The sequence below is a fragment of the Cygnus olor genome, chromosome 2, assembly GCF_009769625.2.
Source record: "Cygnus olor isolate bCygOlo1 chromosome 2, bCygOlo1.pri.v2, whole genome shotgun sequence".
Classification (NCBI taxonomy): Eukaryota; Metazoa; Chordata; class Aves; order Anseriformes; family Anatidae; genus Cygnus; species Cygnus olor.
The window spans coordinates 135,671,987-135,688,184 of NC_049170.1; the positions used below are offsets into that span (position 1 = coordinate 135,671,987).

The 16,198-nt window shown below is 40.7% G+C and overlaps 1 protein-coding gene across 2 annotated transcripts in view; it reads right to left on the reverse strand.

The window, feature by feature from the left end:
* Positions 1–16,198, reverse strand: part of TRIQK (triple QxxK/R motif containing) — a 63,830-nt gene that overhangs the window by 28,910 nt on the left and 18,722 nt on the right. The window lies entirely within an intron of this gene.

Sequence of the window (16,198 nt, forward strand, 5' to 3'; positions counted from 1 at the left end):
AGGCATTGCTCAAGACAGATGAAAGAGGTTATTTGTAAACTACCAGAACAGTTCTCTATTAACATTCCTCTCTCTGATTGATTCTTCAAACATACCAAAACGGACACATTTATTATACATAGCATGCAGAGTGAAAAAACAGTCAATGCATTTCTTTTTCAGTCATTTTTCAGTCCCTTGCAACCTAGAGGTTTGTCTCACACTCAGAGTGAATTGCTTTTGTGAATGTCTTGTTTCATAGATAGATAGATACGGAAACACAGAACAAAACAAAGCCACACACCCTCCCTATGGCCTGTTTTTGAACAGTTCAGTTCCTCAGAAGAAAAGAGACACAACTTCACTTCCAGTAACAATGCAGTCCTTATGACAAATATGCTTTTCATAGATCCAGGGAAAAGCCTGTGGATTTGATTAAGCCAAGTTCTAAGAATTGAGCAAAGGGATTTTGTACATGCATAATAGGGACCACTAAACTATTAAAACAAAACTAGGGCAACTAACATTTGAGTGAAAGGTGCATAAAATGAAGATTTCCATCAAGTTACCTCGTAGTTCTTTTGGTGCAAAATCCAAAGGAGCGTCAGAAATACAACGCTAATTTCAGGTTCATTTCTAATCTGTAATTTTTTTTTTTATGATAAAAGGGCTACAGAGTGTGGCAAAAGAACTCGCTGACAGTTCACACAATGGTGTGGCAGTGCCTTATTTTCTGTTGGTCCCCCCCTCCGAAATAACACATGAAAATTCCTGAGGTACCCACCTACCTGTATTTTTAATACAGATACAAATACTAACAGGTAGGAAGGCAGGCACTGAAACGTCAAGGAATTAACATAACGTTGTCTGTTCCTAATCTATAGCTGAACACAGAACTCCATTTTACAATAATGTTCAGAAGCACCTTCCTCTCGCCATAGAGAAGTAAATATGGATGATAAGATTCATTGATCAAGTAGTATGGTATGTAACAAGTGAGACAAGGGACCAGAGGAAGATAACAAATGCATTTTTGGTGAGGATAATAGACAAGGACCAAAATCTCTCTTCTTTCTGCCACATGTTTTGTGTATGACCTTGGACAAGACTTTCAAGTCCTAGATTAGTCTTCCTTCTTTTTTGGTAGTAAAAGTGTAGAGATTTTACAAGGTTAAACGTATAGCAATGGCCTTATCTCATTCTTCCGAGGCCAGCATCCCTCACCACCATCACATAGCAGCCCTAGCTGATATGTTAGTGACCAACAGTCCCAGTAAATACATGTACCTTGACCACTTTCTGGTCCAGGGATTTCCCTAACTATAACCCACTTCAGTCAATATAGCCATCTACTGCAAGATACACCAGGAATGAAGCTCTTTCAATGTCCCCCATCATAGTGTCCAGTCCGACAGTCGCAACATTTTTATGCTGAAGATTTCAGCAATGTTTAGTGCTGTACACCCACATGAATTTAATTTAAAATGCGCTAAGCTAAGTTAAAATTGTTCTTGGGAAACAACTGATTTCGCATACACTGTTCAATACATACATAGATGGTTTTACTTCTGAAAGAGAACTCTACCTAAAAAAAGCACTTTAGTCAGTGATGTATGCAGTGGAGACCACCCATATTACCATGCCCTTATTCTATAGCCTTTGGCACCCGCTATAAACTCTATCCAAACTCCTCCTATTTACTTACTGAACGAAGTATGTTCCTGGGCTCCTTAAAAACCTACAAATGCTTTGTGCTTCTCTCTTCTGTCCCCTTGGAGATGACGTATTTGCTAGAAGTATTTGGTATGAACCTTTTGTTTTGTTTTGTTTTGTTTCCCATTGACATTTTTTATGATGAGAATGCCTGAGTCACATCCTATTCCTGCCAGTGGGACATCCCACAACAGCTAGGGCCAAGGGATAACAGAAAAGTCTCGTCAAAGACGTATCTTGGGATTCCCCAAGAAATTGTATACTGTAATTACTAATAGACTCTGTCTCTCAGTACTGTCCTTCTCTAAAATAAAGTATAAAAAAAAAGGCATCAACATCAAATGTACCTAGCAGATTATCAAAACAAAATAACAACAACCAAACAAAAACAACCAAACAAAAAGAGATGATGCTATGGAAATGCTTTGAAAGTTTTACCATACTACGTTGAGAGCACAAGCACTGAAAAACAAAATGTAACATGACCACAGACATGTACCCCTTTTCTCATATCTCTCTCCTTCCATCCCAGACTTTCAGTATGAATTTCATCTTCACTTCAACACGGAGAAAAAAGTGTGTGAAATTCAACATGATCTTTTCAGTTCTCCTTAAATTTTGATTTTGGTGAAAACACCCAGTATTAATTTTTCCGCAAGTAAAACTACAGGCAGAAAGTTATGGTAATCCTTCCAAATGCATTTTCTAGCTATAAATACCTTGGAAAGCTGCTCCACTTCACAGTGAAACTTTGTCCATATGGAACATATGACTAGAAAGGACTTTGTGAACTACTGAAATCCAGTATTCTGTTAGTGAAGGCACCCATATCACTCAGTTTTGTTCAAAACTGATCATAGGAAATGATCAGTTGGAAAGCAATCAAGAGCTTTTCTCTTCTCTTCTTTAAACTACAGGTAGGACATCACTCAAGAACCTCAGTCTCCTATTGGGAACAAATCACTGTCTGTTTTCCAGCTGTCTCTCTTTATGGACAATTTAAATTCAGTTACAGACTGGGTGCATATGGACTGCTGTCTTTCCCTAGTGTTCACTCCTAAAACATTCACTAAGAGCAACACATTTGTCTTAGCTTGTGTTTGGCTGGGCTACAAAAGTTAACTTTAAAATTGTGTTTATTTTCTTGGTCATTCTAATAGTTCTTTCAGCATCTCTCTTTCAATTCACTAATGAGCAAAACAGTAATCAGTACTTCATATGCACCGTCACCTTATCCAATAGCTTTAATTATCTAATAGCTTTTCTTATCTCCACATTCAATACACACAATGATAAAACACACTTTCATGGCTGTATTTTGGGTGATCACTGGAAACAAAGGCTCCTATCCTGTCCTGTCCTGTCCTATCCTGTCCTATCCTATGCATTTCTGGCTGATGAATTCACAGCACTGGTAGCAAGCTGGTCATCAAAGTAAAGATATAAGCCATGCCTTGAGACATTGACACAACCCACCCTGATATTCTCACATAGCAATGTCTGACAAGTGCCACATCTTTAGTTTTCTATTTTTCCATCTGCCCAGGCAAAGGAGGGTAGTGAGCAGCTCTGAGGACCTTTTCTGTGTTATGACATTATGCCAGTACCATTCTAAGTAAATACACTATGAATGCATTTCAGAAGCAAATAATCAGAGGGAAGGTCAGAATAATTCAGGCTGGAAGGGACCTCTGGAGGCTACCTGCTGCAGCCCACTGTTCAAAGCCAGGCTAACCTCAAAGCTAGATCATGTGGACTGGGTCTTTATATGTGCCAAAAAGTCTCCAGAGATGGAAATTCCACTTCTCTAGGAAACCTCTACCCATGTTTAGCCTCCTTTATAGCAAAACTTTTCCAGAATTGTTACCAAGTTAGCAACGCGCACAGTTCTTTGATACTATTTTGACACGAGACAATAAAATCCTAAAGCAACAGAAGCCCTTCCAGTGTCTAAGTTATTCATTTTTTATCTTCACACTTACGGATTGGATTTTGCTCCCGGTTAAAAGGATGAGCTTCTGAAATAACTTTGCTCAGTTCAGTAGTTCAATACCTGTCCCAAATCTCCACCAGAATAAAATCCAACCTTCCAGTCATGGCTTCTTGACTGTAGGAAGTGTTTCTCTTTAGACTAAAAATTGCCTAAAACGTAGCTATATAAAGCAAAAAAGTTAACACTGAACCATGCGTTTCAACTTCTCTTTTTGCATTGGGGTAGAATAAAGATGGGGAAAACGATCCTTCATGAACTAATTTTTTTTCTGCTTTAGTTCACAGCGAAACATTTTATTCTCCCCCTCTGAAGAGTATGTAAAAGCACTTCCCTCTCTGTCCCTTTCATGACGATTACTCATTAGAATTTAATAGTTTTCTCTCCGCAAACACAACAGATCATATTTGCTTTTTCCATTAAGCCATTTGGGCAGAAAATCTTCCACAGAATATATGCTACAGGGTCTGTGGTTTTCCAAGCTCCCTATCAAGATACACAGAGCCTCCTGTGCTGCAGACAGGAGTCTGATTTTCTTGTACCTCTACCAATCATTTCCATCTGGTATTGTACTTAACAGGCTGATTTTCTGAGACACTTCACACTATGAAGTATGTTAAGGATTGTACCTTCAGTTCTATTTGATTTGCAATTTATTCAATGTTTCTCCCTGTACACTTCATTCTAGTTTGCACTGTTCCCATCTTTTCCAGAAAAGACATGGAGGACTGCAGTCTAGCTTTTCTGGAAAAGTACTTCTTCAGAGATAATTCCACTAATCATTTCATTCTGTTTCTTTCTAATCTTTGGTAGGCACAATACACTGTACTATGCTTGACCATAATGAAAAAGGCTGTGCCAAAAAAGAAACACATTTAGGTTTGGTTGTGCCTTTCCACACATATGAAAGACTATGTCATTGTTCTCTGCAGAGAGTGCAAAATATCTCCCAAAATAGATGGACTTAAATGATGGTATTCGTCATTCATAATGTAATTCATCAAGATCTGACCCACAGACATCACCCAACTGAAATCAAAAGTGAATCCAAGGACATCAAGAAAAGCCTACATAGGAAGCTAATCCTTCTCACACTGCCTCCTAATCTGTACAATCTGCGTGTTAGATGCAATAAAGACTCTCTATAGACTGACTCGAGCTGTAGTTTGGCTTTACAATACGTTCAACAGCAATACCAGCTTATGGCACTTGTTGGCCTGGGTTCTGGCACGTGTCTCAGTCCCTGCAGCATGCCATCCTGCTCTTCAATGCGTATGAGCTCAGCTGCATGCAGCCAGATGATGAAGCTGGTAAGGGAATTGATTCAACTGCCCAGCACATCTTTTTCTTCAAGCTGGGTTAAAACAGCACACAAACAGCTGTGCCATCGCAAATGATGGTGTAGTATACACCGTGACATGGGGACAGGAGCAAGTAGCAAGATTCAAGTGCCTTAGGTGGGTGTTGCTAAAGGTCACTTCGTAATGTCAAACTGCACCCTCTGGCTATCTGTTTGCAGGTGTACAGCATATTATACAATGCCACTAGGAACTGGAATTGAACGGTCTGCGCTATACAGTTGCGAGCACAGTCCCTGATGCAGGTCGTGCCCAAGGTAAGCAGCTCCCAGGCAATTCCCACACATGGCTCAAGAGTTAATATGGGCCTGGAGCAACTTCCAGGAAGCAGTCTACATGCAGCCACTCTGTTTTAGGGATAAAGAGCTTAACAGTATGGTCAAGGGCGTTCGATGGCAGTTGGCCTCTGTGCCAGAAAGCAGTCCCAGGCTTAACTTACACGTGCAGATATGAAACATCAGCCCAAATTCAGACTTTTCACCTGTTAGAATAAAAGCCTACAGAGATTATTCTTATACCTCTTCACTCAATACCTCCAAAACTCCTACTTACATTCTACCTTAACTTAAAACTCCTTCCAGCTCTTCAGTGACATTGACTGAAGGTCCCTCAGGCAAGGTCTACACAAACACCTGCACATTCATTCTGCCTGTGCTCTGAAATGGCTAGGTAAAAGCCATTTTCAAACTAGGTGATGCAGTGCCATAGAGCTCAGCATCATGGTCGAGTCAATTAGAATCACAGAATCATCTAGGTTGGAAAAGACCTTCAAGATCATTAATTCCAACCATCATCCTGACCTGCCAAGTCCCATCTCTAAACCATGTCCCTCAGTGCCATGTCCATGTCTCTTAAATAACTCCAGGGATGGGGACTCCACCACTTCCCTGGGCAGCCCATTCCAATGCTTGACCACCCTCTCCATGAAGAAATTCTTCCTAATGTCCAACCTAAGCCTCCCCTGGTGCAACCTGAGACTGCTTTCTCATGTCCTGTCACTTGTCACCTGAGAAGAGAGACTCTCACCTTCCTTGCTGCGACCTTCTTTAAAGCAGTTGAAGAGAGGGATGAGGTGTCCCCTCAGCTTCCTCTTCTCCCAGCTAAACAACTCCAGCTCCCTCAGCCGCTCCACATAACTCTTGTTTTCCAGTCCCTTCACCAGCTTCATTGCTCTTCTCTGCACGATTAGCACTGCTAAGAGGCAGGTCAGCACGTGTGCAATGCTCAAGGGGCCCAAAGCCGAAGGATTTAACACACCCTCTGAATTCAGTCTTGCAACAGCTTCAGTGAATCTGGGCCACTCTCATCAGTATGCCACAACCTTGAGCTGAAGGGACCATGTCTAATGCTGAGACACTGTTTCCTTCCATATGCTAGTTCATTATCCAGCTCCTCGCTGTTTTGACTGCCAACAAATAATGATGTTTTTCAACACTTCTCCGCTAGGAACTGAATGCACAAACATTGCATCATAAATGCCACCCAACATCTGCCAGGCAGTTACCATCTTCCCATGACTATCACCTAGGCTGAACCTGAGCAAGTGATTAAGTGATGAGCTGTGTCACATCCTGTTACCTATTACATCCTAGATCATTCAAACCCCAATTCTAACAAACAAGAAAGGTATTCACAGGTATTTGGTTAAAATACCACAGGAAAATTATTTCTAAACAATTAAACACGTATTCTAAATTCACTGTTATTTTGTTAATGAAAAATCAGAAGTCATGATTCAGGTTACCGCTGCTGCTACAAATCTTATAGCATCAATGCAGACATGGTAATAAAGACAAGACATTCACAGAATCTAAACTGAGGCAAAGGTAGCCTTTTTCTACCCTTTGTATTTAACATGCAGTCAAAACTCTTGAGGATATTATTATTTAATATAGAAGTTATTTTAGAACAATAGCTTTGCAGAGCAAAATCCACTCAGTCATTCCAATGTTACACACCTTATCTATGTGTCTGGGACGATTACAAGAAAAAGACTTCAAGTAAAATATTTCAGAGACTAAACAATAGATCAGTGACTTGCCTTATATTATCTGTAAATTTATTAATTGCAATCAGAGCACTCAATCAGAGCAGAGTACTGGTACATAACCTACATTCCACTTCTCACTGTATGGCTCTTTTGTTCACTTCACGGTGCTGTGTTGTACTGATCCAACACCTACACATCTGAAACATCTCAAAATAACCCTGCCTATGTGAATATTTTCAATAGTGCATATTTTTGATCAGCCTTAACCATCAAGTAAAAGCAAATGACAGTTGCATCATGTTTGCAATTTCTGTAATTCCAATTCAAATTAAGCAATTGCCTTTTTATATTTTCATTCTAGCATTTTGAGCTCACTAAGATGCTTCTCCTGCTATTTCACCTCCCATCCAACACCCAAAGCCTGAAAGTTATATTTAAGACTCAGCAGGCAATCCCATAAATAGTTCAACACCTTGTAAACCACAATGAAGCCCATTCCTAACTTCTTTCTTCCAAAATAAGACATTATAGAAGAAAAAGCCTCCACTAAAAAAATATTTCAATTCAAATAAGCTACAGAAATCCCTGTCAACATGCAATTAATGGACCACATGACAACCATCACCAATATGTAAAAATCCATTACAAATTCATCCTGCAGAAGCCAGATGGCTGTTCTGTGGTCATGCTTACCCAGAACACAGACACCTAACACATTTTTTTTATGGCCATAAATAGGTGTGATACCTGTTGAACTGGTCACATCCTGAACTATGAAATACAAAAGCCTCTCCAGTTAAACCTCTTGAAAGGAAGAGAATTGAACCAAGGGGATTGTATGTGTTTCCTTTCGCTTCAGTGGCCCCTGCAAAGCTCACCAGCCTCCTTGCTGCCTTCATTTCTGCTAGCCAGACACTGAGGGAGCAGCACAGATTTAATGGACTACCACACTCCACTGTGGGACAATGGCTGGGCAAAACCTAACAACACCAAATAAAATAGCTCAACATCTTGTAGCACTGTAAGTGAAGATGTGGTTACAGCTACGCATTATGTCCATCTTAAGCATCTAGCAAGAGCATATGTGGAAGTATGCACTGACCATTTTATTTTTCTGCATTGCTGTCTGATGATAAAAAAAAAAAAGAGAAAATCAGATATGTAGTTCATTGCTCAACTCTCCTTGCATTTATATTGAAATATTATTACTTACAAGTATAAGCACATGGAACACAAGCAGAGAATGAATAAATACTGTATACATAGAAAAATGATGTCTGAGATTTTTTTACAAGAAATGTGTCTGAAGTTAGATTTACAGACTCACATTCAGATGTGAGTACTTTGAAGTCTACCCTTCATGTATATGAGATAAGATTTTCAAAGGCTGATACAAGAATTTCTAAAATTGTTAAACTGCTCTGTCTCTAGATGTAATATATACATGCTTATGTGTCTACAGCAAAATTTTTATGTATTTTGGATAAGATGCAAAGAGGTTGTTTTAGGATGATTTTTGACTGCAAAAATGAATCCACTGAAGAATGGATCAGGCAGCTCAGAGAAAGCACAAGCACAAATATGTATCATCGCAAGAACCCTGTAGACACCAGCTACCTTACAGGAACTGCAAGTGCTTGAAATAACACCATACTGAAACACAGCTCAGCAATTGGAAACAGTGAGCCACATTTCACTGTCATTTACACCTATAAAAAAAAAAAAAAACATAGCGACACCACTCAGTGAAATGGTGATATTGTTGATGAGCTTAAAATAAGAGCAGACTATGAGCCTCCATCTGTATAAAAGTACTAAACATGTGTAGTATAAACGTATAGTAGAAGTAGCATAATCAAACAAGTTCCAAGAAACAACAGGGATTTACTGTGGAGAAGGGATGGAAGCCAAGGGAGTTGGATTCTCCTATGAAGCCAGGCTGAGGGATCTGGGATTGTTCAGCCTGGAGAAGAGAAGGCCCCGGGCAGACCTTACAGCGGCCTTCCAGTGCCTAAAGGGAGCCTACAGGAAAGCTGGGGAGGGACTCTGTCAGGGGGTGTAGGGATAGGGCAAGGGGGAATGGCTTTAAACTAGAAGAGGGGAGATCTAGATTAAATACAGGGAAGAAATTTTTCACTCAGAGGCTGGTGAGGGACTAGCACAGGTTGCCCAGAGAAGCTGTGGATGCCCCATCCCTGGAGGTGCTCAAGGCCAGGCTGGATGGGGCTTTGGGCAACCTGGTCTGGTGGGTGGTGTCCCTGTCCATGGCAGGGGTCTGGAACTGGGTGGGCTTTAAGTCCCTTCCAACCCAAATCATTCTGTAATTCTTTGATTCCCCACCTTCCTCCTTACCATCATTCTCCACAGCACATGGTATGCTGCAGACTCCCCTCCCGTCCCTGCTCAGTAATATCCACACAAACACAAGTACATATCCAGACCCACCACCACTTTCTATGCTCTCAGCCAAGGCAATAAAATACAGCTTTACTGCTTTGGACTTAAAAAAATAAGTGATCGCATACCATACGTGCTTAAAATCCATCATCAGTCTTCACAGAACATATTTAAAAACATCCCATTTGACAAAAAATGAGGATTGCATTAGTACAGCTAGTCTAGGTTTCACTTCATAGCACTGCTTCCTTCAGCTGCTCTTTAGTTTCCAAGAAGTGATGCCACTGGCATAAAATTGAAATTAAAGCAGCAATCACTGGCCAAAAGATATAGCTCAGTTTTTGTGACAAAGAAATTCATTCTCCACAGCACCAACTCCCAAACAAAAGAATGACTACACGTGGTATGCATGGCACATCAGCATAAAGTATGAAACTCAGCATAGGAGAAGATTGCAAAACTTGATGACACTCTCATGTAAAAGCAAAAGGAGTGGTCTTTTTTTTTTTCTCCCCTCCTTTTCTCTTTATTATGTGCTTAATAGTATCTTTTTATTTAAAAACTCAAGAGATTAGAGTTCCATAAGTATAAAAAAGTCCTATCTATTTATTGGTTTGTTTTTCTGACCCAAAATAAATACTAGGAAAAGTCCCTTCTTTTTGGTCTCAACTTAAAATTAGTCAGAATAGCAGGTATTTGCTTCTGTACTTTTCCCCTTCCCATCCTTCCCCTAATAAATAGTTGACTGATACCAAATATGGGAAAAAAAAAAAAAAAGACTATTTAAAAAAGTAGGTTGGACAATTTCATTCCATTGACATCAGTCCTGGTACATATTTGCTTGTCACAAAGGACAGCAATCTCAATGATCAAAATACTGCCTTCTGGTCCTGTGCCTTCTCTTAGCAGACAAAAGATACAGGAATTACTGTTTTGCGATAAATGGTGTGATTTTGAAATTTTCAGTACAAATTCAGTCCAAACATTTTTTGCTGCTGTTGGTGTTGTTTCAGAAATGAAATCTAAAATTTTGATGCTGACAACAAACATATCCTGATCCAAAACAAAACAAAAAAAATCACATTTCACTTCAAAGTACGTAACGCATTTCAAAAGAAAATATCAAAACATAACAGTTTTTCTGAGCTGAAAATAAAGACAATTAGATTTGAGTACGTATGGCACCATTCAGGATAAGGAAAGCAGAGGAACATTAACTCTTTAAAAAAAAAAAGAAAATGAAAAATAATGGAAAACAATAAAAAAGTTGAGGTGGTAGACAGTAAAGGGAGAGTAGTTTTTTTAACAGCAGGCCAGCTGGATGTGGCACCCTGCCATGAGACAGGTTTCCTTCTGGAGAAAAGGAGGCAACAGGTCCATGCTCAGGACTGAGCTGGTGGCTGGAGGTGGGAACTCCTGAGATGTCCATGCTGCTGCTAGTCACATCCTGCTCACGCCTCTCTCCACAATCTACTCCTTCACATCATCAGTGCAACCATATCAGTGCAGATATCTGTGCACAAGTAACTCCTGGCTGGGGAGGCTGGGCCTGCCCTGCTTTGTGGTCACCCAGCTGAGGTACTCTGTGCTGGAGGTTGGGAGGCCACAGAGCCCGTCCCTGCCCAAGGCGCTCATGCAGCCACACAAGCTCTTCTCCATCTCATCAGGAATGTAACCCCTGACACGAGGAGGAGGTGCCTTTGTTTTAGACAAGTCTCCAGCTCCCCACACTCAGGAGTTGTAGAAAAGGGGCCACTTCACCCACAGAGCTGTAGCTGTTCAGGCTGATGGCCCTCTCTCCACACAAGGGTCTCCAGGACTCCCATTCAGTTCCCTTTGCCTCTGCATGGCTGTGCGCGTGTTACACCAGCAAGCACCACCACCATCGAGCCATCACACTTGGCCTAGCACCTTGTGCTTTCCGAGACAAAAAGAGAATTTATTTTCATTCATAACTTTCACTCCTCCCCAGGGGCCGCACAGAGCCTGGCTTACCCCAGAGCTGTGCCTACACGTGTTACAGACATGCAGGATCAAGCCAGCGAGTCCAAGGACTCAGAGCAGACAATAAGCAGACCTTTGAGTCTACAACTTGGAAGTTGAATGATTGGCAAACAACCTCTCCTCATGAAAAATTATGTTACAGCAACACAATAGTAATGTGAGCCAAAAGTATGTCTATTCCTGATTTGTAGACCAGGTTTTAGTTATACTATAATCCTCTCAGTATGCCTGCTTAGGATCCCGCAATCACACGAGTCATGAACACTACCCACAAATCCTGCGGCTCCTATGCTGAGCAAGTGACACACCAGATGAAGAGGGATGGAAAATATACATGTGGAATTGTTCTGGGAACTTAAAGCGCACATAACAGTAAACAAAGCAAATATGGTGCAAAACCTGTTGCTATTTTCACAGCATTTGTGAAGCAAAGCTACGTAGATGCGGAAAGATGCATGCTTCCTCACACCTCTCCTCTGATCCCAGCAAATTAAGCACAGCAGCACAAACAGCAGCAGTGATAAATAAATGCTACGCAGAGGAGCGCCTTGTCTGCTGCTGCATCGTGGGGGTGTACGTTGTGCATGCTCAGGTATAAATTTGTGTACAGGAGAGACAGTTGAATAAAGAACATTAAAATCACTTTGCCTCATGCTTCCCTTAAGAGTGTGGGCTGCTGGAGAGGACTGAGCACAGACAAACTTCCATGGCATTGTCCTTCCTCCAAGCACTGTCCAAGTCAGCTTGAAAAGGCTGCTGCTGCCGTCCTCTGCCTCACTTGGGGACAGTCTTCAAGCAGCCAGTGCTAGTTTGGTCTGATAAGCAAAAACTTCCCTTTACTCCCTGTAGAAAAAGCAGTGCCACTGTTGGATACTGGAGCACTTGCAAGCACTACAGACAAATTTTGGCTAGCGGCAGAGATGTGGCTGGAAGCCAGATGACAGAGACAAGCAATATCAGTCTTTATTCTGGGGGAACCCTCTGAAAGCAAAAAGCAACTGCTAATGGCGCAGCAGCAAACAAAACACAAGCGATCCCTCACTTGTGAAAGAGAAAAAAAGAAGAATGAACTGAAGCGATCAACATGAACTTAAACCATGGCATAGGGCAAGCATGTGGTGTGCCGTATGGAAACTCAGAACAAAACAGAAAGCTTGGAACAAAATGAAATTAAAAATCTGCTTTTAGTTCAAATTACTCCACTAAAAACCTAATTGAAAATTGTGTTGAAGTTGACATGACTTTGTGACATGTTGTTCTTTGAAGACTTCATTTTCCATCCAAAAAAAGGTACTAAGAATGTTTCAATCTGGCTACCTTCTATTCAGCACGGCTAGGGAACAGTAAATCATGAGCTAAAAAATAACACTGCACCATTAGTCAGCAAAAGATAGCTGTTCAGCCAGCAGACATCACAATATTTTCAAGACCCCGTACATGCTGAACACCTGGAGACAAAGGATAGCGATCATTCACACGTGGGTTTAGAACTGTAAAGGGACTTGATAAATTAAGTTTTTAAAGACAGGCCCCATGCAGCATCCCCTTGCCCACTGCTTCTAGATTATAACCTATCTGGGAGAGGTAATCCATCTCCAAAACACATGATCCTTCTGTCTCTCTTTTCCTACAGACAAGAATGACCTCCCAGAAGCTACACAGTCCTGGAGAGTGACAGTGTTTGGTAAGCTGTAGGGTCTTCTACTAAGCTGCCTCACACTAATGCATCCCTGCAAAGGTATCTAAGCTGCCAAATCTAGGATTATTTGAAGACTAGATTTTAAGAGAAAATTGAAATTCTTCTTTTATGATTTTTAATAAGTACCTCAATGAAATCAGGCCATGAAGAAACAGATTAAACGGAATTAAAATTAAGAGACTGGAGCATCTCTCCTACCAGGAAAGGCTGAGAGAGCTGGGACTGTTCAGCCTAAAGACGAGAAGGCTCAGTGGGATCTCATTAGTGTATATAAATACCTAAAGGGAGGGTGCAATGAGGACAGAACCAGGCTCTTTTCAATGCTATGCAGTGACAGGACAAGAGGCAATGGACACAAACTGGAACACGGGAAGTTCCATTTAAATATAAGAAAAGAGCTTTTTACATTAAGGGTAGTCAAACTCAGGAACAGGTAGCTCAGACAGACTGTGGAGTCCCCATTCCTGGAGATACTCAAAAGCCACCTGGACATGGTGATAGGCAATCCGCCCTGGGTGGCCCTGCTTTAGAAGGTTAAACCAGGTGACCACCAGAGGCCTCAGCCAACCTCAACCATTCTGTGATTCTGTGACAAACAGATGAGTTATCATCACTTGTATAGAAAAAATAAATAAATAAATCACGTAGTAAAAGAAAAAAAAGTCTTCCATACTCATCATGGTAAGAAAATCTGTTCATTGGAGCAGGTTTGCATTTATTGCACTAACAGACCTTGGGAGCATAAGGAGAATAGAGGGATAGCTCCACTAAGTTCAGTTACCAGGCCTGAAGCTAGCCTAAACTGCCTATATGTAAAACTCAAACAGACTTGCAACATTAAAGTATAAAACCCTACCCATAAATTTTCAGCTCCCCCCTGTTACATTCATTAAGTTCAGTGGTGAGAGCAGAGAGCTAATTTCCATTGGCAAACTCTGCGGTTGTATTAGTGAACAACCAGAGTGGGAGCTGAAAAAACTATAATCAGAGCAAAAGGCAATGGATAGTCTATTTCAGTTCTTGCTCTCTGTCCTCTAAGGAATAATACAATCACAGAAACTGGAGACAGAAAAACACCTCGTAGGTTATATAGTTTATTTGCCTGCCAGTGTGAGATTCTTCCCTACAATAATTTTTAACACTTGCCTTTGCCAAGCTAAGAGCAATGCGTCACTTCTAAGGAAAATGAGCTTATTATGAGACTCCTCAGACACTGCACTTTGCAGTACCCAATAGATCACGGTGCTGCATCATATAACAGGGAAGGTGCCAAATTGTTCAGACAACATGCTGTACAAGCCTAGCCCGAAACAGGAGAGCCAGCTACATGACAGCATCCCTCTGAGTGCTGGGCCCCAGTGTACATTCTCTTGTCTCCTTGCTACAACACAGCATCCCCTCCCTGCTCAAGTCACCGCAGATCAGTTCTGGAACACAGGTGTGAGACGTGCAACCATGGTGCCAACTGGTGTTAGCGTGCAAGAAATAGCTAAAGCTTTGAAGTGTGAGGTCATTTTGCAAGTCTCATACCCAGTGGCAGCTTTACCTTCTCACTGGTCCTCCAGTGGTCCAGCCTGGTCCCAGGGGGATCCTGCTGAAGGTAGAGCCTGGACAGAAGAATTTCCTGCTGAAAGGAGAGAAACTTCACGTTCCAGAGTCCTGCCCTGCTGAGAAGCCCTTCAAGACCCCTAGTCTCTTCTACCATGCAAAGGACTTCAAAGAACACAACTCCAACAGCAGTCACTCGAAGGTGTTCACAAAAAGAAGAAAAGCAACCCTAAAAGAGGTATCTGGAAAAGCACTGACCGCAACAAAAACCATGCGGAGATGATGTCAGAAAGCTGATGCAATAAGCCTCTCTAAAAACCCAGTTCCATGGGAAGCCCTGTCTTGAAGATATGCTGAGGGGTTTCTACTTCTTACCTAACCCACTCTGGTGAAGTATTTGAGGTGTCATCTTCTCCCAGGCAATAGTTTCCTTGCAGGGTTTTCTAAACTGCACAAAAGCACGGAGCCCATCTGAACATTTTCAGTATATTTGTTTCCCATCTGTAGGTGTACTTGGAGATTTTCAACCACATTTCTAACTATCTCAGAGAATCAACCAAGGAAGTCTGCCACACTAACTGCCCAGGATTAGGAAACACAGAGCATTTTGTAGCTAGTTAAAAAAAATAAAATAGTTCCTTACTTTGAACTCTAAATGCAGAAAAGCCCATTAAAACAATTATATTAAAATATTAAGGTAGCACTAAATAAATTAAGGCACACTAAAATTACAATTGTTCACATAACCTTAGCTCTTTCACCATGAGAATGTGCATTATAAACAGCCTTTTCTTCCCAGACACTTGCTGTTTTTCCGCATATTTAAACACAGATGTGGGTGCTTAGCAACTGTGAACAAAATCATTTACTTAAATAACTAAGTATAGATTAAATTACTTCACTTTATATATGTACTTTAAAAATATTGTATCTGTTTTATAATAATATTTTACACCTAGAGAGACAGACTCCTCATATATGGATTCCAAAAATTAGTCACTTACCTTCGCATATAAGCTATAAAATAGGGATTTGTGTCTGCTCTGTAAGTATCTGTGTGAGTGTATGTGTCTGTGCATGAATACTTTGCATACAGGTTACCTACATTTACAATAGGTAGCAACAAGAAAAAAAAAAAAAAGAACTTATTAAAATGTTAAAAGTATTTGAATAATGTGAAAATAAATGTAGTTATACCATGTAAAGGTCTGTATCATTGAGCATATCAAAAATTGTTATAAGCATAAACACTTATTTCTTTTAGAAACGTCCATATTTCAAACTGGAGACAAACAGGAAAATAATGAAAGTTCCAACAGTTCAGAAACATCGTGTAGCCACCTAACTGCAGCCTTTCACTAACATTCCTAAATACAGAAGGTGGATTTTTTAAGTTACACAAAACAAAGTCTGTATAAAAGGTTTTGCTGAATGAATTAGTCAACAGCATACAACATGTTTTCTCGGAGTGTCCATTATTTTGCATCACTTGTTTTAAGCAACACAAAGCTTTTGAGCAC